This window comes from Gymnoscopelus braueri, assembly GCF_963280865.1.
Source record: "Gymnoscopelus braueri genome assembly, chromosome: 1".
Taxonomy (NCBI): Eukaryota; Metazoa; Chordata; class Actinopteri; order Myctophiformes; family Myctophidae; genus Gymnoscopelus; species Gymnoscopelus braueri.
The window spans coordinates 4957955-4982639 of NC_137603.1; the positions used below are offsets into that span (position 1 = coordinate 4957955).

General features: G+C 42.0%; 1 protein-coding gene across 1 annotated transcript in view; it reads right to left on the reverse strand.

The window, feature by feature from the left end:
• LOC308089679 (uncharacterized protein) overlaps window positions 1-24685 on the reverse strand; it is a 496849-nt gene that overhangs the window by 158337 nt on the left and 313827 nt on the right. The window lies entirely within an intron of this gene.

Genomic DNA, 24685 nt, shown 5'->3' on the forward strand with positions numbered 1-24685 from the left:
TAATGCAACCAGACCAGTATTGGTTGGGTAACTTGTCAATCAAGAGCGGGGGCGGGGAATGAATGCTATTGGTTGTGTAGCTTGTCAATCAAATCATCCCGCCCCTCCTAGAGCTTAGCCTACTTTATCGTCAATTTTAAAATAAATGGGACCATAATTTACCATAACGCATATCATGATGATTGAAAGGAGACTTTAAACTAGCGACTGGAAGCATATAGTATTTATGACAATGTTTATTAAGGTAAGAAAATCAAGTCTAAAGTTTGTCAAAAACCCATCCGCTTAAATTGAGATAAATCCATTCTGACACCAGCAGGGGTAAAACAGCGAAACTACAGGCCATTCATATGAACTGTCTCTTGAACTCACTTCCTTGTTCGATTCAAACTTAAAGCAGGAAGCTGGGCCCTTGATCATAACACAAACCTCCTCCACGACATTATGTAAATATCTCCCATATCCAAATACAATGACCACACGAGCTGTGGACGTCTTCATCACAGTGACAATCCTCTGGAGTTTAACCAGGTCATTGTTAAAGGGCAGAGCCTCTGAATAAGCCACACAACCCAGACCAGACTGGTCCAGGTCAGACTGGAGTATTAGGGCAGCATCACGGCCTCCATCATCATCACTAAACAACAGTCCTACCCAGGTCCACTCAAACCACCTCATAGTCTGGAGTATAGCTCGCACCTGATTGGTTAAAGAATGGAGGGATAAGTGTTTAGGTTAGATTATTCACATGGTGGTAAATCAGTGTGTGGAACATGAACTACTAGATACCATCATGTCTATTTTGTGTACAAGTTCACCTGGAAGACAAAACTTGGTATTGTTCTAAAGAAGGATGGGAACTGAGTCAGGTCACTGAGACAGGAGCAAGAAGCAAAGGGACTTATCTGGAAAAAAAAACAACAACATCTGTTCTGTGATGTACTAGAATCATGGGTGTTTAACAGTGGGTCTCGTACCCCATAGGGAATCCTCAGGTTTACTTTAGGGGGGCCGCAAAATCTTTGTGTGATAGAACCTTTTTTTTGTACATGAATTAATTGAACCCTAGCATCCCTTTTCTGTGGGAAGCATTTGCCAAAAAAGGAAAAGGGGGGAAATATAAGTTGCATTTAGCTTCAAACAAGCAGTGACTGCCTTTGCCCTTTGGAATCTCATTCCAGAAAGCAAGCGGATCACAATCTGCTGTTTTAACACAAACACTCTACTCTACCCTATGATCACAATGTGCTGTTTTAACACAAACACTCTACTTTACCCTATGATCACAATGTGCTGTTTTAACACAAACACTCTACTTTACCCTATGATCACAATGTGCTGTTTTAACACAAACACTCTACTCTACCCTATGATCACAATGCAGACTGAATACATCTGTGTATCCTTCAGCACCATGGACAGAGACACTGTCACAAAACATCACGTTTTAACCCCTAATTAATTACTAGCTACACGTTTTGTTAAGATACATGGACATTGTTTTTATCATAAGACGGGCAAAAAACACAGATGCATTGAGCTCCGACCTTTAGAAAACCTGCTTCACACTCTATTCACAACCTGCCCTCTCTGCTCTGTTGCAAAGAAATATTGTCTCTGTCGGTTGAAAACCTTGTGGAAATAATACATTCCATTTTCACTTAAAAGAAACAAAAAAAATGATAGAAAGAATAGCAGACCCACAAGCTTACAACTTGTCACACTGTGATGCGTTGTGACCTTATTGATCGGCTATTTTTGCTACTTTGGTCTAACACTGTAGCAAAGCACGACAAAAATATGGAATATGGAGACACAAGGTTTCTTCCTGACAGCAACGATTATGTTCCATGTCTTTCAAACTGCAAAAAGACCAAATATATTATTTATCATATTTTTGCAAATAGCCACGTAAGTACACTATTAAGCATAATACTGTATAATAGACCATGGTAAAAAGGGATTCAAGTAGGAAACTTACCATGGGCACTCTGTACAAACCTAACATTCTAGAGATGGCAATAGAACTTTTTGAGGAAGAAGGACCCACGATTCCGATCACTGGAGGAGACCCGACACAGCTCTCATCCAGTGTAAACTGCTCCTCTCTCCCACTGATCAGTGACATCGCTGCACGGAATTCCACTCCAAGCGTGGCACACGTATCATAGATACTGTATCCCAGAGTCACATTGGGCAGCAGGCTGGGGTTTCTGTTGATCTCATTGACGGCAAAAGCCATGATCTGGGCCATTCTGAACAATCGGATGCTAAAACTAAAACCAACATTACACTGTAACCTTGAATATCTTTGCTGCCAGAAACCATATATCTCCATATTGAAAGGTTTTATGTTTTTGTTTAATAAATCAATGCCTTACTTTGTCTTACTACAGGGTCACACAGATGTATCGAATTAGCCGATCTACAAGCTCACAAGACATTGCACAACAACGCCTTGAGAGCTTGTGGATCGACTAGTTTAGCAATTTTTTAAAGGAAAATGTTCAAGTGAAAGTGAACATGGTAAGTGTGTCTGTGGCTCATATACATATTGAACTAATGAAACGTATTAGAAAGAGCTTGTGACTAAATAATATCAACAATGGATCCAAGAGTAACAGTTTTGAACATACAAGGTTTCCACCCGACAGCGACTATTATATACATTTGTAGAAATATACAAATCAATTAATCCTGGTTCTATCTATCGACACAAGGTCAGTGTTCTCTTACTTGCTAGTTGTGATACTTACTGATAGCAAGAGGGCTCCTGTTGCTTGGAGGTAAAAGACAGCTCAGGGAACACAGAGGAGATGTGTAAGGGAATCAAAACACCCAGAAGCACATCTCCAGCCTTGTACAATCTGTTGAGATTAAACTGTGCCTGTAACTCACACGAAGAGGAAGATGAGGAAGACAAAGGAGAGAATGAAGAGAACAATATCAAGCAAGAAAACAGGTGTTTGACTAGAGAAACCCTCATGACTGTCCTCCTCTGTCTAACACCCCCCTCCCTTCTCTAAACCCATTGTACAGTTGGTAAGTTTTATACACAGTGCTGTGCCATCCCCTGTGCCGCCTTATGGCATTACGTAATCCATGTTCCAATTTATGGCATAACGTATAAATAAGGAAACCTCTGTCCGCCACGCAAAGACTGTCTGTTCAACATGCTTCTCCTCAGTGGGTTGAGCAATTGAATCCAACTTTCACACAGGCATTGACCATTAGCATACGAACAAAATGACGATAACCATTTTTCACTTTCCCAAAATGTAAGCTGTTTTTTAACGTTTTTGTGCGCAGTTTGGCCGCCTATGTGATCTGTCGTCCTGGCTACAGCCTCTCAAGCTTTTGGAGCTCTAGCGCCTGGCTACACTACTTACTTGGGGCACACACACACACACACACACACACACACACACACACACACACACACACACACACACACACACACACACTTATGGTAGTCCATCGTGACCGATGATGACTTCTGCTACAATTTGTGGGTCCTTTGATGACTGTATAATCCAATGCGGGATGCACACTGTCTGCCACAGACAGGGCAAGTGAATGCCTGACCCGATGGGGCAGGTGCAGACTTGGCCAACTTCCTTCTTTGACTTTTAGCCAGGCGTTGTTTCATTCGGTTCTCCTCTGCCAGTTGGACTCCTTGTTGGCAGAGTCCACGCCAGGAAGAGCGATCCACAGCGGCATCTTCAAGGGAAGCAGGCTTGATTTCACACTTCTTTAGAGAGGTCTTCAGTTGGTCCTTCAGCCTCTTTTTCTGTCCCCCTGCTGAACGTTGGCCTAGGTGGAGTTGGCCATACAAGGTCTTACGAGGCAGGCGACTGGCTGGCATCCTGATGACATGTCCAAGCCATCTTAGCTGGTGGTGCATGATGGTGGCCTCTATGCTCCTGCAGCTGGTTCTCTGGAGGACTTCAGAGTGTGATATACGGTCTCTCCAGGTCACTTTTAGGATGCGTTGGAGGCATCTGATGTGAAACGCCTCGAGCATCTTCAGATGTCGGGAATAGATGGTCCATGACTCACAACCATATAGAAGGGTGGACATGCATATTGCCCTGTAGACTGCAATTTTTGTGTGGAGGTGGAGGTTGCTGTTGCTAAAAACCCTTTTTCTCAGCCGTCCGAAGGAGGATGAGGCCTGCTTAATCCTGTTTTGGATGTCCTTGTCAATACTGCAGTCTTCTGATAGGATGCTTCCAAGGTACTTGAAGTGTGGAACGATGGTAAGTGGGGAATCTGCAACGGAGAAGACTGGTGGTGTCTGTGGGGGTTCTGAAGACCACTGGCAGAGGACTTCTGTCTTTGAGGTGTTTACAGACAGTTCCATTCTGCTGTAGGCTCTCACAGCGGCCGCCAGAGTGGCCTGCAGTGCCTCTGGTGTGTGTGCCACAAGGGCACAATCATCAGCATACTGGAGCTCCAGTATGCGTACAGTCTGGAGCTTTGTTGTGGCTTGGAACCTCCTGATGTTGAAGAGGTTCCCATCCAGTCTGTAGTCCAGGGTCACCCCACTCCCCTCCTCCATTTCCTTGTGCAGAAGTGTTGTTACACACAGGAGAAAGATATTAAAAAGAACCGGTGCGAGAACACATCCCTGTCTCACACCAGTACTTACTCCGAAGGAGGCAGATTCTAGTCCACCTATCGTCACCTTGGCCCTCATCTCATCATGGAACTGCCAGAGGATGTTAACAAACTTCACCGGGCAGCCATAGTGCAGAAGTAGGTCACGGTGGACGGTGTCGAATGCCTTGGAGAGATCCACAAAGGCCATGAATAGGTCTTGTTTTTGTTCACGGCATTTTTCCTGCAGCTGCCGCGAGGTGAAGATCATGTCCACTGTGCTTCTGTTTTTCCGGAATCCGCACTGGGACTCTGGCATCAGGTCTTCGGTGATGGTCTTGATAAGCCTGTGGAGCATGATTTTCGAGAGGACTTTGCCTGCAACAGAGAGAAGTGTTATGCCCCGGCTGTTTCCACAGATGGATTTGTCTCCCTTGTTTTTGTATATGGTGACAATATTTGCATCCCTCCATTGTTGAGGAATGCTTTCTTCCCGCCATATTAGGGAGATGAAACGGTGGATTGCTCTGGTGCACAGGTAGCCCCCCTGCTTCAGGATCTCAGCAGGGATGGAGTCAGGTCCTGGGGATTTATTGTTCTTCAGTGCCCTTATGGCAGCATGAACCTCGTGAAGGAAGGTGGGAGGTCAAGGCTCTGGATGGTGGGCAGGGTTGGGAGATCCTCTAGAACTGAGAGATCAACTGAGGCTGGCTGGTTTAAGAGAGCCTCAAAATGCTCCCCCCATCTCTGGACAATCAGGGCTTGGTCCTTAATGAGGGAGGATTCATCTGCTGTTCTGAGGGGGCAGACAGTATGGGTTCTTGGGCCATGAGTGGCTTTTATTGCATCATAGAAGTTGAGCATGTCATACCTGTCTGCGTAGGATTGTATCTCCTGTGCCTTGGATACCCAGCAGTGGTTTTGAAGTTGCCTCAGAGTGCGCTGGACCTCTCTCCTTTGGTCTTGCCATTGTTTTCTCAGGGCGGCAGAAGATGGGTTATTGAGTGAGGCTTTATGGGCCTTATGCATGTTATTGAGGAGAGTGGTGATGTGTATGGAGTTTTCATTTCATTGGCATTGGAGTGGCCGACGCCATGTTGTTTCAGAAACAAGGCTGGGGCCACAAGTGCATCAATGCTCAAATCCACACCAAACTTGACACTTACACAATCCAGGGGTCTGGCATCAGGAAAGTCACACCAGGGCCCTCCAGTTGCCCTTGGTGCCCCCAATCTGTACCAAACATGGCACAAGCACGGGTAAGTGACCATTGCGCTGAACAGGACTAGATGTGAAGGCTGCATAGTGACTTGTTAAAGCTAATAGTAGTATACTGGTAGTACGCCTATTGTGCGTGACACCTGCCTTGTTGTATACCTTTATTTATAAATATTTGTAAACCTGAAATATTTCTCAATATTGATCTAATTTCCATTTTGTTTGATTTGGCAAAAAACAGTCTTTGTCATCCCTTGTGTTCCCTAGAGGAACAGGTTGTTTATGAGCTCCAGCACATGGAACATTACCAGCGAGTATTACTCAACTAGAGAATGATGTAATCTCTCAGCGTTCATTGCTAATAATGAGAGGAAACTATTAGAAAAAACATGCATTGCAGAACCAATCAAAGGCTTTAGGGAGGTCTTTCATATTGGGGTGTTGATATGATTGGTTTCTAAAGCAGTGGGCGGAGCTTTGTGTTCTCGCTGGAGTTCTTGCAACTACCCTGCATTCAGAAATGTCCAGATGCATCGGTAGGCAGACATCTCTGATTGTCTGGCAACAACAGACTATACCCAGGTGGGTACAGATTAAACATGAGCTGGGCGAGCAAAGGCAGGTGTGTGTGTTTACCACTGATGACATCTGGCCCGCAGGGGTGATGAAATAGTGGCTCAACAGGTGCAATGTTGTTCTAAGCCTGTAGCTAGGTCTATTGTACATTGTCACAATACAATACAATGTTTTTCTAGTCCTGTAGCTACGTCTATTGTGTCGTAATACAAAGACAGATAAGCAACCATATATCAAAATGGTTATTCAGTATTTTAATGACCGGTGGGTTTCAGCTGGGAAGGAGCTGTGTTGGTCACTGCAAACCAAACACCAAACCTACATGAGGAAAATGGAGAGAGGGGGGCAACACCACAGCTACCCCTCTCTACCACACTGGTGTGACACATTGATGAATGAATAGTTTATTTCGGTCTTAAGCCATGCACAGAGTTAATCACAACAAACACATGATTACAACACATTAATACATTAAACCCTATAAACACATTGCATTGCACTAACTAAATAATAAGCTCATTATACATAACATGACACAGCATGCCAAGGCTGTCCCCCGTCCCCACCAGAGATGTTCTACTGTCTCCAGTAACCCACTCACCCAACACAAAGACCACCTGAGATGTGTATACACGGAAACACAGACACGGGCGAAAACATATATTCTTCGCCTGGCGGCCTAAATAAGAGACTAAGAGATTGAGTTTAATTATGACTATTAAGTTGAGTATAATGTCAATATATTACAGATGATGCGGCATGGGCACATGCACGCTCACAACGAGACTAGTTGATTGATTGGTGTTGCGTGTGTCTACTGTAGCCCTAAACCTACGACCAGTTGTGTGTCTACTGTAGGCCTAAACCTACGGCCAGTTGTGTGTCTACTGTAGCCACAAACCTATGTCCAGTTGTGTGTGTCTACTGTAGCCACACACCTATGTCCAGTTGTGTGTGTCTACTGTAGCCACAAACCTATGTCCAGTTGTGTGTGTCTACTGTAGCCACAAACCTATGTCCAGTTGTGTGTGTCTACTGTAGCCATAAACCTATGTCCAGTTGTGTGTGTCTACTGTAGCCACAAACCTATGTCCAGTTGTGTGTGTCTACTGTAGCCACAAACATATGTCCAGTCGACCCAGTGGCTATAGATCCTGTATCCTGCGGGGACCATAACCATGACAACAGAGCCCATAGCCTGTGGCCGCACGTGCGCAGCAGTTAACTCTGAAACATTGCTGTTTACACTATGACAGAGTTTTCAAAAACGCTAATGAACAACTTAAATTTTGGGGGAAAGTGAAAAACAGGCTTAGTTTGTCCCTCTCTTCATAAGCCAATGGTTAATGTCCGTTTGCAAGTTCAGGTCAATCGGTCAGCCCGCTGACACACAGGCTCGCTCGCTCGCTCGCACGCACGCAGACGCACACGCACACACGCACACACACACACACACAGTGTATGTTCTGTTACTTTATTTAAAAGCCTAATGCTAATAATACAATTTTGTATATCACATTTATATATAATACCATTAAAATGTTAAATGGCCAGCAATATTTATATGAACCAGTAATGTTCCTTTTTAACGGTTAAATTTGAATGGGTCAATGGGCCTGTTTCACTAAGCTTGTTTACACACACATGTTGTACTTATGGGCTTTTACGCAAATTTCCACGTTACGAGTCTGATTCAATCTTTTTGTGTTTGACGTCCACTTTGACGTGTTTGACGTCCACTCTTTCTCACGTCTGTTCGGAGGCAAACTTACATGGGACCAAAGTATGTAATTAGAATGCCTTATTCTTCATGCAAGCTCAATTACAATAGTGACAAACCTCAAATAAAATATGTACGTGCCCAACATTTGTCAACGCATATAAACAAAGAGAAGACAAAATATGTCAAACGATGCTTGTATGCATATTATAGACATGACGCAAATGTCTATAAAAGGTAAAGCTGAATTGTTAGGTCCTTCAGCATCTTTGCCAGTGTCGGCTGACTCAGCCAGTTTCACGTAATGATGAAAATAGACTATCATGCCTTAATGGCGTTGGAGGCAACAGACACACCTCCAATGACGCGGTATTCATTTATATTGAGCCTCCTGCCTCCTCCTGGCACTTGTCCTTTTTATATTTTGTGTACTGTTTTTGTATTGTTTTTACAATACAATTTGTGCTAAATAAATAAATACATACTGTTCTGTGTCAGGCAGAAGATCCCTTCTGCACCCACAGACTGCCCCAACTGTCCCCTATTAGTATCTAAATTCCCCCAGTTTGAACAGATTCCTATGGCAATCCTAGTAGATACAGTCTCTCATATGAACTCCACCTCCTGCCCGCTTGACACCATCCCCACAAGATTTTTTAAAGAGATCCCCTTTTCTTTTCTATCGAGTTTTAATTGCCCTGGTCCAACAGTTATTGAAAAAACCTTCCTTGGAACCCCTGATTCTAAGTAATTTTAGAAAAGATTGTGTCCACTCAATTGCTTGATATTATGAATTTTAACAGTATCTTCAAGGTTTTTCAGTCTGATTTCTGTGCATTCCATAGCACAGAGACAGCTCTCTCAGGTTACAAATGATTTATTGCTTGCTGCGGATTTACGACCAGCTTAGTGAATCGGGCCCATTGTTTGGTATATACCGTCAAATGGAATATCTTAAAATACAAAGAACATGACTTATCATTGAATTGCCTTGGTGGCACCACGACCCATGATGGACTTCTTAGTGTTTCTCTCAGGTTTCAAAATGATTATATAACATTTTGGTCCAAACAGCGCCACCAAAAGGGCAAAACTAGATGCTAAAATAGCAAATACCTCCACAACATCTGCATATTTCCCTGGAGAGCTGATATATGCTGGGATGAAGGCTATCCACACGGCACAGAAGATCAACATGCTGAAAGTGATGAACTTGGCTTCATTGAAGTTGTCTGGAAGATTCCTTGCCATGAATGCTAGGATGAAACTGAGGAGTGCCAGTAAACCAATATAACCAAGTAACACAGCAAAACCAACTGTTGATCCCACTTCACACTCATAGACTATTTTATCACTGTGGTATCGTGTGTTCTTATGAGGAGTTGGTGAGGCAGACACAAGCCAGGCTGTGCAGATTATTGCCTGGATGGAAGTAAGAGCCAGAACTGTTCCTCTCTGCTGCATAGCACCAAAAAACTTCATAATGTCTGCACCACCAGGCTTGGAGGCCTTGAACACGGCCAACACCACCATAGTCTTTACCAGGATACACGAGACACACAACACAAAGCTGATTCCAAATATTGCATGCCTCAGCTGACAAGTCCAGAGTCTGGGACGACCAATGAACAGAAGTGAGCACAAGAAACACAGTTTGAGTGATATCAAAAGTTGGAAGCTGAGTTCTGAGTTGTTGGCGCGTACCATGGGCGTGTCTCGATGATAGATAAAGATTCCCATGACAATGGCACAGATAAGTGTACCCAGCACTGAGACGGCTGTCAAGGAGATACCCAGGGCCTCATGGTAGGAGAGGAACTCCATGCTCTTAGGGACACAGTGGTCTCGCTGGGGACTGGACCATAAGTCCTCTGGACAACTTGTGCACTCTGTAGAGTCTAATAAAGAGTAAAAGTTTAAAGAGAGAGAGAGATAAGTAAAGTATTTTCCTAAAGATATCCTACATTGCTACATCCTACTATCCTACTATTAGTGCAGCGGGATGTTTTTGTTCACCGGCGGGTGCTGCTGATGGTTTTCACTACTTTACCGCTTCTTCAGCAGCCATTGTTTCAATATGTTGCCGGTTTTTCCAAAATAGTATAGTCTTCTTTCACTTTTGCCCCCCCTAAGGATGGGGGGGTACCAAATGCTAAAGCACTTAAATACTCCTTAAATGCTGCAGCACTTAAAGTCCTTGCATTAAGCCAGCACTGGTCACTGGCTCAGAAGCCTGAGCCAAATCGTTAAAGAATGCACCGGTTACATCTGGGCCAAATGTTGTGCTTTTAGACACTTTTGAACGAAAGCAGAGCCCGGACTGTTGGTCTGTCGATCTGAAAGCTTATTTTTTTTACTGATTGATTGATTGATTGATTGAATACTTTTGCAAAAAAAAGCACAGAAAGTACAGTTCTATGCAAAAGGATGCTAAAAGGATTAAACCCAAGAAAGCACTATGGCTTGTTTCCATTTGGGTCCTGTGTATTCAATTCATTGAAACATTTAATGACAAACACTAATACACAATACTATGCAAAACATCATATAAACTAGTAGTAATCAAAAAGAAAAATATGTTCAGTAAACAGTACGGGGGCATTTCTGGTGATAGGCTTGGACTTTTTACAGCTTTACAACTTTTTTATAGCTCTAGATATGAAGTGACAGTTACAGTCCCAAGTCTCTAGTCTTCTATCTAGTAGTTTGGTTGTGGAACTAGTAATGTAAACCTACCAGTCTGATTGCTGATCTCTCCCTCAGAACAAGCAATGCAGTCAAAGCAGCAGACAGGTTCCCCTTTCCTTCTGGACACCCGGGTTCCAGGGGAACAGCTCTCACTGCACACTGACCGAGGAGGCTACAGAGGAAAGTAACAACGATCAGTTTCAGTCTAAACTCAATTACATTCACATCATGAGCTCAACATGAGTTATTTTAGAAAGCTGAAATGACCTTTTTGGATTCAAAGTTCCAGGAGATTCTGTCTGCATCAAGGATGAGTTCTTCATCTCCGAAGGCTGACTTCCTGACCACACCTACATTGTGAATCTTTGTGCTTCCATCAGGAAGCCACGCCCAGTTCATTATATCAAAGATTGGTAAAGCATTACCATTCTCATCAAATGATACACGATCACCAACAGATGTGGTGAAGTTGACCTTTTCCAGGTAATAGAGAAGCTAGAAATAGTGATGAGCAGAATCATGAAGAGAAAAACAAATACTTCTGTTTTTGCATTATTATTTTTGCAAAAAATATATATTTAAAATATATAATAAATATATATTCAAAAACACAATTTCTTTGAAACTTTGCAGTTATGTAGAGGGTCATTCCAAATATCACCGAAACCACCTTACTCCAATTTGCCAAAGGGGGGCGCTATAGCAATTTTTTGAAAATGCAAACGCAATGCATTAAACAGGCATGAGTCATGCCTCGTTTGGCCGACAGCCATGAAACTTGCTTACACTTGTGCCTTGACTTATGAGGAACACATCTATCACTTTGACCAGTAAGCTCCGCCCTTAGATTGTCCGCAATTTTGAGCAGTTTGAAAAACACTTAAACCCAGGATTTTTCAGCTATTTGCGTGAAACTGTATCATCTGTGTGAGCTCCTTTTTCACTGGTTCAGTTCTGTTGGTCCAATGGCTTCTCTCTACAGCATCTGCCTTTCAACCACAAGGTCGCCGGTCCAAGCCCGACCTCATACACTCTTAATTTGAATTGCAAACAACATGAATGTATCAATGAATTCATGTGCATTTGAGAGTATGTTTTTTCAATGTATGACATAGGCCTACTTCATTGTGAAAATAGCCGATCTAGTTTTGGTTCCGAGGAGACATACAATTTCTCTATTGGGAAATGGTTTGTAAACTAGTGATCTTAGTGTTAGTGAAACAGGGGCTTGGTTCCATGACAGAAGGCAAGAGTTTAAGAAGGCAAGAGTTTATTATCTTCAACAGACAACATCAGTCTGGACGAAGCTATAGCTCTACAGGTAGTGTTCCAGCTTATGAGCCTGAAGATCGAGGGCTCGATTCCTGTCAATGGAAATAGGTTGAGGTGTCTATGAGTGAGGTTTTTTTTTGCCTCTCTCTCTCTCTCTCTTCTCTCTCCTCTCTCTCTCTCCTCCATCTCTCTCTCTCTCGTCTCTCTCTCTCTCTCTCTCTCATCTCTCCTCTCTCTCTCTCCAGTCCTCTCTCTCTCTCTCCTCTCTCTCTCTCTCTCTCTCTCCTCTCTCTCTCTCTCTCTCTCTCTCTCTCTCTCTCTCTCTCTCTTCTCTCTCTCTCTCTCTCTCTCTCTCTCTCTCTCTCTCTCTCTCTCTCTCTCATCTCTCTCTCTCTCTCTCTCTCTCTCTCTCTCACAGACCCCTACCTCCTGAACACAAGGTCGCACAGGTATGACAGTGGACTTGGGTTCTGCAAGTGCATTGCTGCTCGGCAGCAGTGTTAAAGCACTTCAAATGGCCTTACTTCAGCGCAACATAGGACTAGGTTTGAAGGCTACGTAGCAGCCTGAAAATCTAGTTCTTGAATCCAGAATCCAGAATCTTGAATCCAACTAGAAACATTAAAGGTAACTGAATTAATATCTCACCTGCCATGGCTGTATTGTCTGCAAACTGGCACAGCCGTGCCCAGTGAAAGGCCCTCTTCCTGGCACACATTGCAACATGTCATGGAGGGCATGGATCAGAGCATACACAGCCTTGTATATATTATACTCTGCCCTGAGGTTAGACACATCCAACAGGGTAGTTTCTGCAAGGTCCTCTTGTCCAGTACACACCCTTCCACCAGCATCCACCCACTCTGACGGAAGGGGTGCAAATTTACACTGAAATGCGTGCTCCAAAACTGCCTTACCTGAAGAAACAACAATGAAGTCTTATATAGTCCAGTCAATCTGTGGTTTGACCCAAACAAAATTGTAATAGTAATCATTCAGGGTTTTTTATGATCCTTTGGGTCATCCAAATAACATATTAAAAGTTGTCTATTATATATTTAGTGGATCATGGTAAGTTCAGGGTTTGAAATGTACTAAAATACTAAAAATCGAGGAAAATAAACCTCTCAATTGAAAAATATAGCTGCAAGCAGCGATAAACGGGGCCATGGCATGATAGGCAAAAAGTGATATGGAACAATAGCACAGTAAGACGTAGAAACAGATAGATTGAACTTGAGACAAAGCAGCCCATGCAACTAACAAATGAACATTCTCAATAGCTGAGGGATGGTGGCTAAGGTTAAGGACTTACTCATGGACACCTCAACCTATGGCCATAGACAGGAATCGAACTCTCAACTTCGACTCACCGGCTGTCACAGTAGTGATTGAGCTAAGGCTTCATCCAGCCTGATGGTGTCTGTTGAATATCATAGACTCTTGCCTTCTGCCATGAACCGAGCCTCTGTTTCACAAACACCTAAGATCAGTGGCTCACAGAGCATTTACGAATAGGAAATTTGATGTCTCCTCAGTACCAAAGCTAGTAAAAGTAGCCGATCCACAATCTCAGTGTTGCTTTGTGAGAACAGTCATGTTGTGTGCAATGCAATTTAAATAAGTCTGCATGAGGTGAAGCTTGAACTGGCGACCAAGTGATTACGAGGCAGATGCTGTAGGGAGAAGCCATTGGACCAACAGACCTGAACTGGTGAAAAAGGAGCTCACACAGATGACACAGTTTTCAAACTGCTCAAAATTGCGGACAATCTAAGGGCGGAGCTTACTGGTCAAAGTGATAGATGTGTTCCTCATGAGTAATCAAGTTTCATGGCTGTCGGCCAAACGAGGCATGACTTTTGCCTGTTTAGAGTTTGCATTTGGAGTAAGATAATGGGTTCCCATGACAGCGCTGTCATGACAGCGGCTGTCAATGGGCTGTCATGGGTTCCATTGACAGTAGTTGAATCTCAACCTTTTGAAATGTGTCACTGGATACCTTTACAAGCACATTGGTGAAGACATTTCTTTTCTAGATATTTAATCGAAGATGTATGTAATATCCCCTGACTACTTGGCTGTGATTTGTCCATCTATTGAGCCTGTTAGTTTCAGTAGTTGCAGTTTCACAACCTGACCTCTGGAGGGGGGGGGACACTTTGAACATTTTACTTCTTATATATTGTAGCCATATCTATAAGGAACTATTTATATATATTATATTTAGATCATTTTACTCCCATATGATCTGTGTGGCACAAACTGTAAGTACCAAAGGCAGACAAATGGGTGTTGGGATACTGTTACCCCAAATATAGGCATCAGACATTAAAATATCCTCTCAAAAAGAGTTTTGTTGGAAAGGTTGACTGACAAAACTCAAGAATAGACACCAAACATGTTGGATAACTCCACAAAAACCCTCCAATATTTAACACCATTTGACCAAGACTGCACCACTTTAAAACCTCAAAGCGTTTGACCTTGACATTTTTTTCCACTAAATCCATAAAGCACAACTTTTAATATATGATGTATGAGGGTATTAGGACCAATAAAAACTATATCACATTACTATTGCAATTTATTTTGGGTTGGGCCTTTTTTGGCTTAGATTGACTGGCCTATTAAGCATAAATAAATAGCATGTCATTTAGAAATAAAAGCATAAATATCAAATTAAACAAAATACTCACTAAGTTATCTTCATGGTTGTTGTCAGGATGTATTTTTAACAAGAAGTCCTTGAGACCCGGTATCTCTCCACGACGAATGGCAAAACCCAGGGTGCCTCTCAGGTAGGGCAGGTAGTGAGGAGCCTGGAGATATGGGTCTTCCAACCAAGCTGAAGTGGCAGGTAAGATCCATAGCAGACCCGTCACATTCTGCTTTACCACCTGTTGAATGTTTTTTTTTAAAGGAGGAAAAAAACGGGATACCTTTCCTTCAATACATGCATCCTTCGAATTATGAATCCCTAAATGTACATGTATCATAACACACACCTCCTCCATGACATTATGTATATATCTCCCATATCCAAATACAATGACCACACGAGCTGTGGACGTCTTCATCACAGTGACAATCCTCTGAAGTTTAACCAGGTCATTGTTATAGGGCAGAGCCTCTGAATAAGCCACACAACCCAGACCAGACTGGTCCAGGTCAAACTGGAGTATTAGGGCAGCATCACGGCCTCCATCATCATCACTAAACAACAGTCCTACCCAGGTCCACTCAAACCACCTCATCGTCTGGAGTATAGCTCGCACCTGATTGGTTAAAGAATGGAGGGATAAGTGTTTAGGTTAGATTATTCACATAGTGGTAAATCAGTGTGTGGAACATGAACTACTAGATACCAACATGTCTATTGTGTGTACAAGTTCACCTGGAAAACAAAACTTGGTATTGTTCTAAAGAAGGATGGGAACTGAGTGAGGTCGCTGAGACAGGAGCAAGCAGCATAGTAACTTATCTGAAAAAAACAAAGCACAAAACATCTGTTCTGTAATGTACTAGATCAGCGGTGTCAAAATGGTGATCCGCGGGCTATTTGCGGCCCGCGGAGTGGTCCAAAGCGGCCCACGACGTGATTTTAGAAAACGGCAATTCATAATACCTCGAAACGGGAGAGATATATATTAAAAAATTTTACGCCGGCGCCAGCAGCTTCTTATAGCGGCAGGCACTATAGAGGCAGTTATCCCCCCCCCCTTGCCGATGACTGAGAAGGTCTGATAGTGGCCAAACTTGTTCTTTGAGAACAATGGCCAAGGTCATTAGCATACGGTTGACCAGGCCTCTCTTACGTCGTCAAACACAGCATGAATAGAGCCGTAGTTTGCGGGCACCGTGGGTCATCTGACGGAGTTCGCCCCAAAACACAGTCCCCCCGGGGGAAATCCGGCGGTATTCACCTGGTTTGGTACAGGGGGGAAATGGATGCGAGCGTGTTTTGGCACGTTACTTGGGGATTATGGCGACGGTTAAAAAAACATTGGGAGTAAGCGATAGAGTCCTAAATGGGATTTATTTGAATACAACAGCTAGAAAGACAATATGTTTTTGTATTTTTACTCAAGTCAATATTGAATTCAGGACTTTTACTTGTAACAGAGTATTTCTACATTTAAAAAAGTATGAAAAAAACCTAAAACTAACCCTAAAACGAATAAAAACTGAAGTAAAACTAAGCGTTCTTGAAAAAAAAAAGAAACTACATAAAAACTAGCAAACCCGCTCTAAAAACGAACTAAAACTATATGAATTAGAAAAAAAGAAGTCAAAACTAACTAAAACTAACTGAATTAGAACAATAATTGTAAAAACAAACTAAAACTATTAATGAAAAACCCCAAACTATTATAACCTTGCAACAGACTGAAAAACAATGACATATAACGCATGAGCGCGCATGCGTGTCTGCGTGCCCACATCAAGTCACTTTTGACCAGTGCGGCCCAGACCCCAAAATGAGTTTGACAAGCCTGTTCTAGATGGGAAACATTTGCCAAAAAAAGGAAAAGGGGAGAAATATCAGTTGTATTTAGCTTCAAACAAGCAGTGACTGCCTTTGCCCTTTGGAATATCATTCCAGAAAGCAAGTAGATCACTCTACCCTATGATCACAATGCAGACTGAATACATCTGTGTATCCTTCAGCACCATGGACAGCGACACTGTCACAAAACATCACATTTTCACCTAATTAATTACTAGGCTACACATTTTGCTAAGCTACATGGACATTGTTTTTTTTTCATAAAACGGGCAATAACAACTACAAATCCTTCTTGGCAATCACCTGGTACTCCCCCCCCCCCCCCCCCCCCCTCTCTCCCCTTCTTTCCTAAGAGAGAGAGAGAGAGAGAGAGAGAGAGAGAGAGAGAGAGAGAGAGAGGGGGGGGCGGGGGGGCAGCGAAAAGCCGACACGGACACTGATAAAAAACAAACACAAAGGATAAACAGTCACTCGTTAAGGATTACAGAGCAATTTGAATGTTAAAAATCCATTCAGAATCATGTTTGGTCATGTCCACATTATAACATTGTTGTAACCTTATTATGTATAGAGAGCAGTGATTAATAAATACGGTTTAATGTTACAATGTTATTATTATACATTTTACATCCTGAATATCACACCACATAGTTTACTCTCCAGTCTTTTATATACAGTGCAATGTATTACATCAGACCAATGGATGGGCCCGACTCAGGACTGTAGGATTCCTGTGTGTGTGCGTGTGTGTGTGCGCGTGCGTGTGCGCGTGTGTGTGTGTGTGTGTGTGTGATTTTGCAAATAGCCAAGTAAGCAACATTAGGCATATATAAAATAGACCATGGTAAAGGGGGATTCAAGTAGGAAACTTACCATGGGCACTCTGTACAAACCTAATATTCTAGAGATGGCAATAGAACTTTTTGAGGTAGCAGGACCCACAATTCCGATCACTGGAGGCGACCCGACACAGCTCTCATCCAGTGTAAACTGCTCCTCTCTCCCACTGATCAGTGACATCGCTGCACGGAATCCAACTCCAAGCGTGGCACATGTATCATAGATACTGTATCCCAGAGTCACATTGGGCAGCAGGCTGGGGTTTCTGTTGATCTCATTGACGGCAAAAGCAATGGTCTGGGCCCATCTGAACCCATTGGTGCTAAAACTAACACACAACATTACACTGTAAACTTTATCGTTGCTGTCAGAAACCATGAATCTCCATATTGAAAGGTTTTATGTTATTGTTTAATAAATTAATGCCTTACTTTGTCTTACTACAGGGTCACACAAACTTAGCAAACTAGCTGATCTACAAGCTCACACGACATTGCACCACAACGCCTTGTGAGCTTGTGGATCGTCTAATTTAGCTATTTTATTAAAGACCATATTCAAGTGAAAGGGTACGTGGCTTATATATATATATATATATATATATATATATATATATATATATATATATATATATATATATTGAACTAATGAAAAGTATTAGAAAGCGCTTGTCATGAAAAATGTATACAATTTAAGTGAAAAAAAAAGAAAAAAGAAAGCGCTTGTGACTAAATAATAACTGCATTGGATCCATCGAAACACAGGTTATTATGTTTTTTTCTCCCCATGAAAAGTAACATACAAGGTTTCCACCGACAGCGACTATATGTACATTTGTAGAAGTATACAAATCAATTAATACTGGTTCTATCTATCAAAACAAGGTCAGCGTTCTCTTGCTTGCTAGTTGTGATACTCACTGATAGCAAGAGGGCTTCTGTTGCTTGGAGGTAAAAGACAGCTCAGGGAACACATAGGAGACGTGGAAGGGCAACAAACCACCCAGAAGAACATCTCCAGCCTTGTACAATCTGTTGAGATTAAACTCTGCCTGTAACTCACACGAAGAGGAAGATGAGGAAGACAAAGGAGAGAATGAAGAGAACAATATCAAGTATGAAAACAGGTGTTTGTCTAGAGAAACCCTCATGACTGTCCTCCTCTGTTTAACACCCCCCTCCCTTCTCTAAACCCATTGTCTAGTTGGTAAGTTTTATACACAGTGCTGTGCCATCCCCTGTGCCACCTTATGGCATTACGTAATCCCTGTGCCACCTTAAGGCATTACGTAATCTCTTACAACACCCATCTGAGCAGAGACAGTAGAGGCAGGGCTTAACATACATTAACAATACTTTCATACATGAAAATATGAAATCACAAATTGGGCCTCTCATCCACAACCAGAGGCGGACGGTAACTAAGTACATTTACTTGAGTTCTGTTCTTAATTACATTTTCGGAGTTCTATTTGTTTTTGCAAGCACATGACTTTTCGGGCTACTACATTTACTGTTGAGGAAAAACATATCTATAATAAAATAATACGCCCGCATACGCACACTGCCGAACTGCACGGTACAGGAGCACATGTATTGAAGGAGAGGCAACATTTCGGTTTATGATGACCTTCTTCAGGCATGAAGGCTGCTACATTTCAAATAGAAATATTGGACTTTTGACTCCATTACATTTCTGGGAAGAGACCCAAACTTCAAAACATATATTATGAAATAACCACCTCAGCCCCATTTAAAATATTGTGGAAAATCTACCGTTTTATATACCTTCTCAAAAAAATACTTTTGATAAATGTTCTGAATTTCAATGTTTTGAATATTTACTTGAGTATGCTTTGTTCACCACTGTCCGCAACCACTCCAGCACCACCCACGCACCCATGTCAATATGGACAACTTTAAATATTCGTTTTTAACCTTGTACGTAATCGTTCGCTGCGATGCGAGAGTATGCTCTAGCCAACACCAACTCGGGACTCCTGAATCGCTGCCCTCCACACTCTTCTATCTAACAGGGTCTGGAGCTCTACAGTGTTGTTAGCTAAGATGTCACGCCGCAGTGCATCTATGTAGGTGGATCCGCTTCTTGTCTTTCCTGGCTTTGGCCTGGGTTGGCTCCTATAGTGTCAGTTTGCTCGCCACTAGTTCCGGGTGCCTCATCCTTCTCTCTTTGACCTTGCCTGTGACCCGTGTCTTTCAATAAAGTGACATGTTCCTGACCCCCCCAGACATTCATGTGACACCGTAATCTTTCAATAAAGTGACATATTCCTGACAAACGGATATGGACATGACTGACATCATGGTACTGACCAGAGCCACTGGGTTACTAAGAGTTGCCTCAATGAGGGGTCAGAAACACTACAGGTCACATATTGCCGTCATGTGGTTCACGTAGCTCTAAATAGTCACAAGCGGATGATTTTAACCCATTGTTTTCTTTGGGAGCAGCTGTTTTGCTAGGGGAACATTTTCTCTCCGTCTGCTATGTTTTCACACACCACATGTGCAATACCCTACCAACAGTCAAGCAAAAAGTGTGACTCCTTACCCTCCTTCAAAACCGCCATAAAAGAGCACCTATCTGCAATTTGTAACTGGTCCCTGTATAAAGTCTAAGCTTAACACCAGAAATGTCCCCCCTGCCCGCCCCGACCCCCCAACTGTTACTCTACATATTTGCTACTAGTGTTGATTATACACAGGACCACAATGGAAAAAAGCCCTTAGGGCTTTTTGTGTTATCCTTTTACCACCATTTGTATAATCGTACCACTGTACTTTTTTGCAAACTGTTAATAAAGTATTCAATCAATCAATCCCTTTTTTTTTTCTTAATTGTACACAAAAAAGTATATTTCTAAGTGAATCACTCACACCAGCATTGGTGTAACCAGCACCACTGTGAATACGTTTGTGTTTAATGGTGAACCTATAAGGCAGAGAGTGTTGATCACAAATTGTTCAATATCTGTACGTCCACAGGTCGGGCTCCAGACCAATTAGAGACCCTAGATTTTCAGCAAGACCAAATCATGAATCTGGTGTTTGCAGGTGCCCTGGAAAACACTTCTCCACGTTCACCCTCTGAAAGGAATACCAAAACGCTCGCCCCAAAACACAGTCGCCCCGGGCGCAAATCCGGTGACCTCTGAAAGGTTTCTACCTGGTATTCCTAAACCATGTAAAGCCAAAACCTAACCCTATTGTAAACCTAACCTCAGTAAAACTAAGCCTAACCCTAAACGTAGTTCTAACCTTGTCCTCAATAAAACAAATACAAGAATACAAGAACCGCCCCAGCGTGCGGTCGGTGGAAAACAATGGGAGCGCGTGAGTCTTCTGGTTACCTCTGAAGGGTCTGAGAGGCGTTTATGTCCTCAGACTCTTTTGATGAGGAATTGATCATTTTAGGCAAACCTTATTCTTCTACAGGTCCTGGGCTTCTGAATCGGACATAATATGTGGATCTGTACTCAAGTTAAAGTGATCCTGAGGTGGTTGCACCTCTCTTAGTAGGGGGCACTAAGTGAAAAATCGTTACGCGGCGGATAAAAGCATGACATTTGATACAGATGTCCCTTGGGTCATCCTAAAACATCCTAGAAGGGGTGCCCAAAATAATCTTAAACGGGAAGTGAGTTATTGACAAAATCCAAAATGGCCACCTAAACTGTTGACCGTTGACTCAAAAGACACCAAAATAATCTCCAAAAAGCATAAAATGTGGCACACATGTCCCTTGGGTCATCCTAAGATATCCTAGAAGGGGTGCCCAAAAAAATCTGAAACAGGAAGTGAGTTATTGACCAAATTGAAAATGGCCGCCTAGTGTTGTCGATTGACTCAAAAGACAACTAAAGAATCTCCAAAAAGTATAAAATGTGTCACACATGTCCCTTGGGTCATCATAAGACATCCTAGAAGGGGTGCCCAAAAAAGTCTTCAACAGGAAGTGAGTTATTGACTAAATTGAAAATGACTGCCTACAGTGTTGGCGATTGACTCAAAAAGCCTATATAATCTCCAAAAAGCATACAATTTGGCACATATGTCCCTTGGGTCATCCTAACACATCCTAGAAGGGGTGCCCAAAATAATCTGAAACAGGAAGTGAGTTATTGACTAAATTGAAAATGGCCGCCTACAGTGTTGAAAGATGATGCAAGATACCTAAAGAATCTCATAAAAGCATGAAATGTGGTACAAATGTCCTTTGGGTGATCTGAACGCATCCTACAAGGGGTGCCAAAAAGGTTTTAAACAGGAAGTGACCGCCTAAAGCAGTTGACTCAAAAGAAAACATAAAGGGACGTCATAAAAGTGTATAATTTGGTACGTACATTGAGTGCTTCTTAATATATCCTAGAAGGGGTTATTTATTTGTTTGTTTGCTTGTTTATTAAACTTTTTAGAAAGGGACCATGTTGAAGAAATTCGAAATGGCTGTTTAAACAGTTGACCATGGCAGTCTGCATATTATGCAGACTCAATACGACAGGTTATGCAGTGCATAACCTGCCGTATTTTGTAGTCTACCTTCTGTTTTCATTTCTACATTACTTATTTATTTTACTTTCTGCATTATTTTTTTATTGTACTCTTTGAATCTTCTTTATTTATCTAACTCTCTGCATATTCTTATTTATTTTAATCTGCATCTTATCTTACTCTGCGTATTCTTATTTTACTCTCTGCAATCTTCTTGCTTGATTTACACTCTATCTTCTCATGTATTTTCTTCTTGATCATTACTGTTCTTTTGTGATTAGTGTTTAGTAACTACATGTATTCATGTGTGCCATTTCGCAATTACCAGCACATTGGCATAATGCTCTGCAAGGTAACCCAGCATCCCGGCATCTACACTTTCTCGAACAGAAGGGCTCAGCTCTGCAGCCACACTTGAGTTCTCTACAAACTTAAGCAGCCTCTGGCAAGAGTGTCCATAAAGGTGTCCACGAATCAGCGACTTTAATCCATCCATATTTGTCAGGAGATGGTAGAGATTGCATAGCTTTCAGGCTTCTGGACCAAATGCCAGATTGGCTGCTCGATTTGAATATTGTAGCAGTGCAGCCCGTGTGGGAGGAGTGTTTTCCATTGAGAGACTATTAAAACTTTTTTTGGCACCCCTTAGGATGCATTCAGATCACCCAAGGGACATTTGTACCAAATTTCATGCTTTGATGAGATTATTTTTTATGAGTGTCTTTTGCATCATCATCACTGTACACGGCCATTTTCAATTTAGTCAATAACTCACTTCCTGTTTCAGATAATTTCAGGCACCCCTTCTAGGGTGTCTTAGGATGACCCAAGGGACATGTATGCCAAATTGTATGCTTTTATGAGATTCTTTAGTTGTCTTTTGAGTCAATCGACAACACTGTAGGCGGTCATTTTCAATTTTGTCAATGACTCACTTCCTGTTTAAGATTTTTTTGGGCACCCCTTCTGGGATGTCTTAGGATGACCAAAAGGACATGTGTGCCAAATTGTATGCTTTTATGAGATTCTTTAGTTGTCTTTTGAGTCAAACGACAACGCTAGGCGGCCATTTTCAATGTAGTCAATAACTCACTTCCTGTTTCAGATTCCTTTGGGCACCCCTTCTAGGATGTCTTAGGATGACCCAAGGGACATATGTGCCAAATTTTATGCTTTTTGGAGATTCTTTTGGTGTCTTTTGAGTCAACGGTCAACAGTTTAGGTGGCCATTTTGAATTTTGTCCATAACTCACTTCCTGTTTAAGATTTTTTTGGGCACCCCTTCTAGGATGTTTTAGGATGACCCAAGGGACATCTGTATCAAATTTCATGCTTTTATCCGCCGCGTAACGATTTGGCCATTTTTGGTGGTTAGTACCCCCTACGGTAACCGGAACGCTCGTCCCAAAACACATGTTTTTCACGGGCCGCACGCCCCAGCAGTTCTTGTATTAGTTTTACAGAGGTTAAGGTTAGGTTTAGGCATAGTTTTACTGAGCTTACGTTTTGGAATACCTGGTGGCGACCGTTCCGACTAGGTCACCGGATTTGACCCAGGGCAAGCGTTTGTTTGGGCGAGAGTTCTTGTATTCCTCACTATGTATTTCGTACGGCCCATGGAAGCACATCCACATCTCATAACAAATCCATGGGGTTTAAAAGACCCTGAGAGAACATTCGTAACCTGAGCCCACTTGTTCAACATAAATTGTATTATTTTAATCACATTGCACCAACGTCACGTTGGTGCAATGGAACGAGAGAGCTATTGTAACACACGCACACACTCGTACACACTGTTCTGTTCACTACTCTTTCTCTCTTCACTCTGCACCTCGACCAGCAAGCTGAGCACTTGAACCTTGAACCTTGGCCTTGCCATCATATAGGGTACTTCTGTATGTTGTTCTCCTCATCCACTTTATTCGTGCTCTGCTTATCCATGAATCTATAATCAATGTACATACTGTAGGGCTGAAGTGGTTATACTGTATGTTTTGTAATAATAATCAAAATTAAGTTATTAGTAACTAAAGTTTTCAAATAATTGTAGTGGAGTAAAAGTGCATTATTTTCCTCTGATATGTAATGAAGTAAAAGTTTTGGAAATTGGAAATACTCGAGTAAAGTACAAATACCTCAACGTTTTATTTAAGTCTAGGTATAGGTCTACAGTACCCTATACCAAAATCCATTTAAAACAAAAAATGCTTCTCCCTGTTCTCAGGTCAAATGTGATTCATTTTGATTAATTAATTACAAAGCCTCTAATTAAGATATTAGATATATATTTTTTAATAGAGTCCCAGCCCTAATATATATATATATATGTGTCTATTTTAAATGTTGTGCCTACTGGGATATTATATTCACTGATCTTTTGTTGTAGTTTATCTCTAATGCTTATCAAGTTGCTATTTTACCCTGTTCAGTAAAGCACTATGTCTGGAAATGTGCTAAATAAATAAACTTATTATCATTACATTGATCACATGAACGCCACACACAATAGCCTAAGTAGTCTTACTGATGAGGATACAGTATGGATGAAAGCTAGACACATGTCCCCTCAGTAATCAATAAAGCTCTGGTCGGATAGCTGCGTTCCAGTATGCCCTGGATTCCAGCATCATCATTTCAGTGTTCAGTAGAACAGGCTTATATAATGTCCTTTCCATGTTTTATGAGCCTATGTTTTGGTGGTGGGGTTAAACTTTGTAGACTTCTTATTCTCGTTACACATGAGAGCAT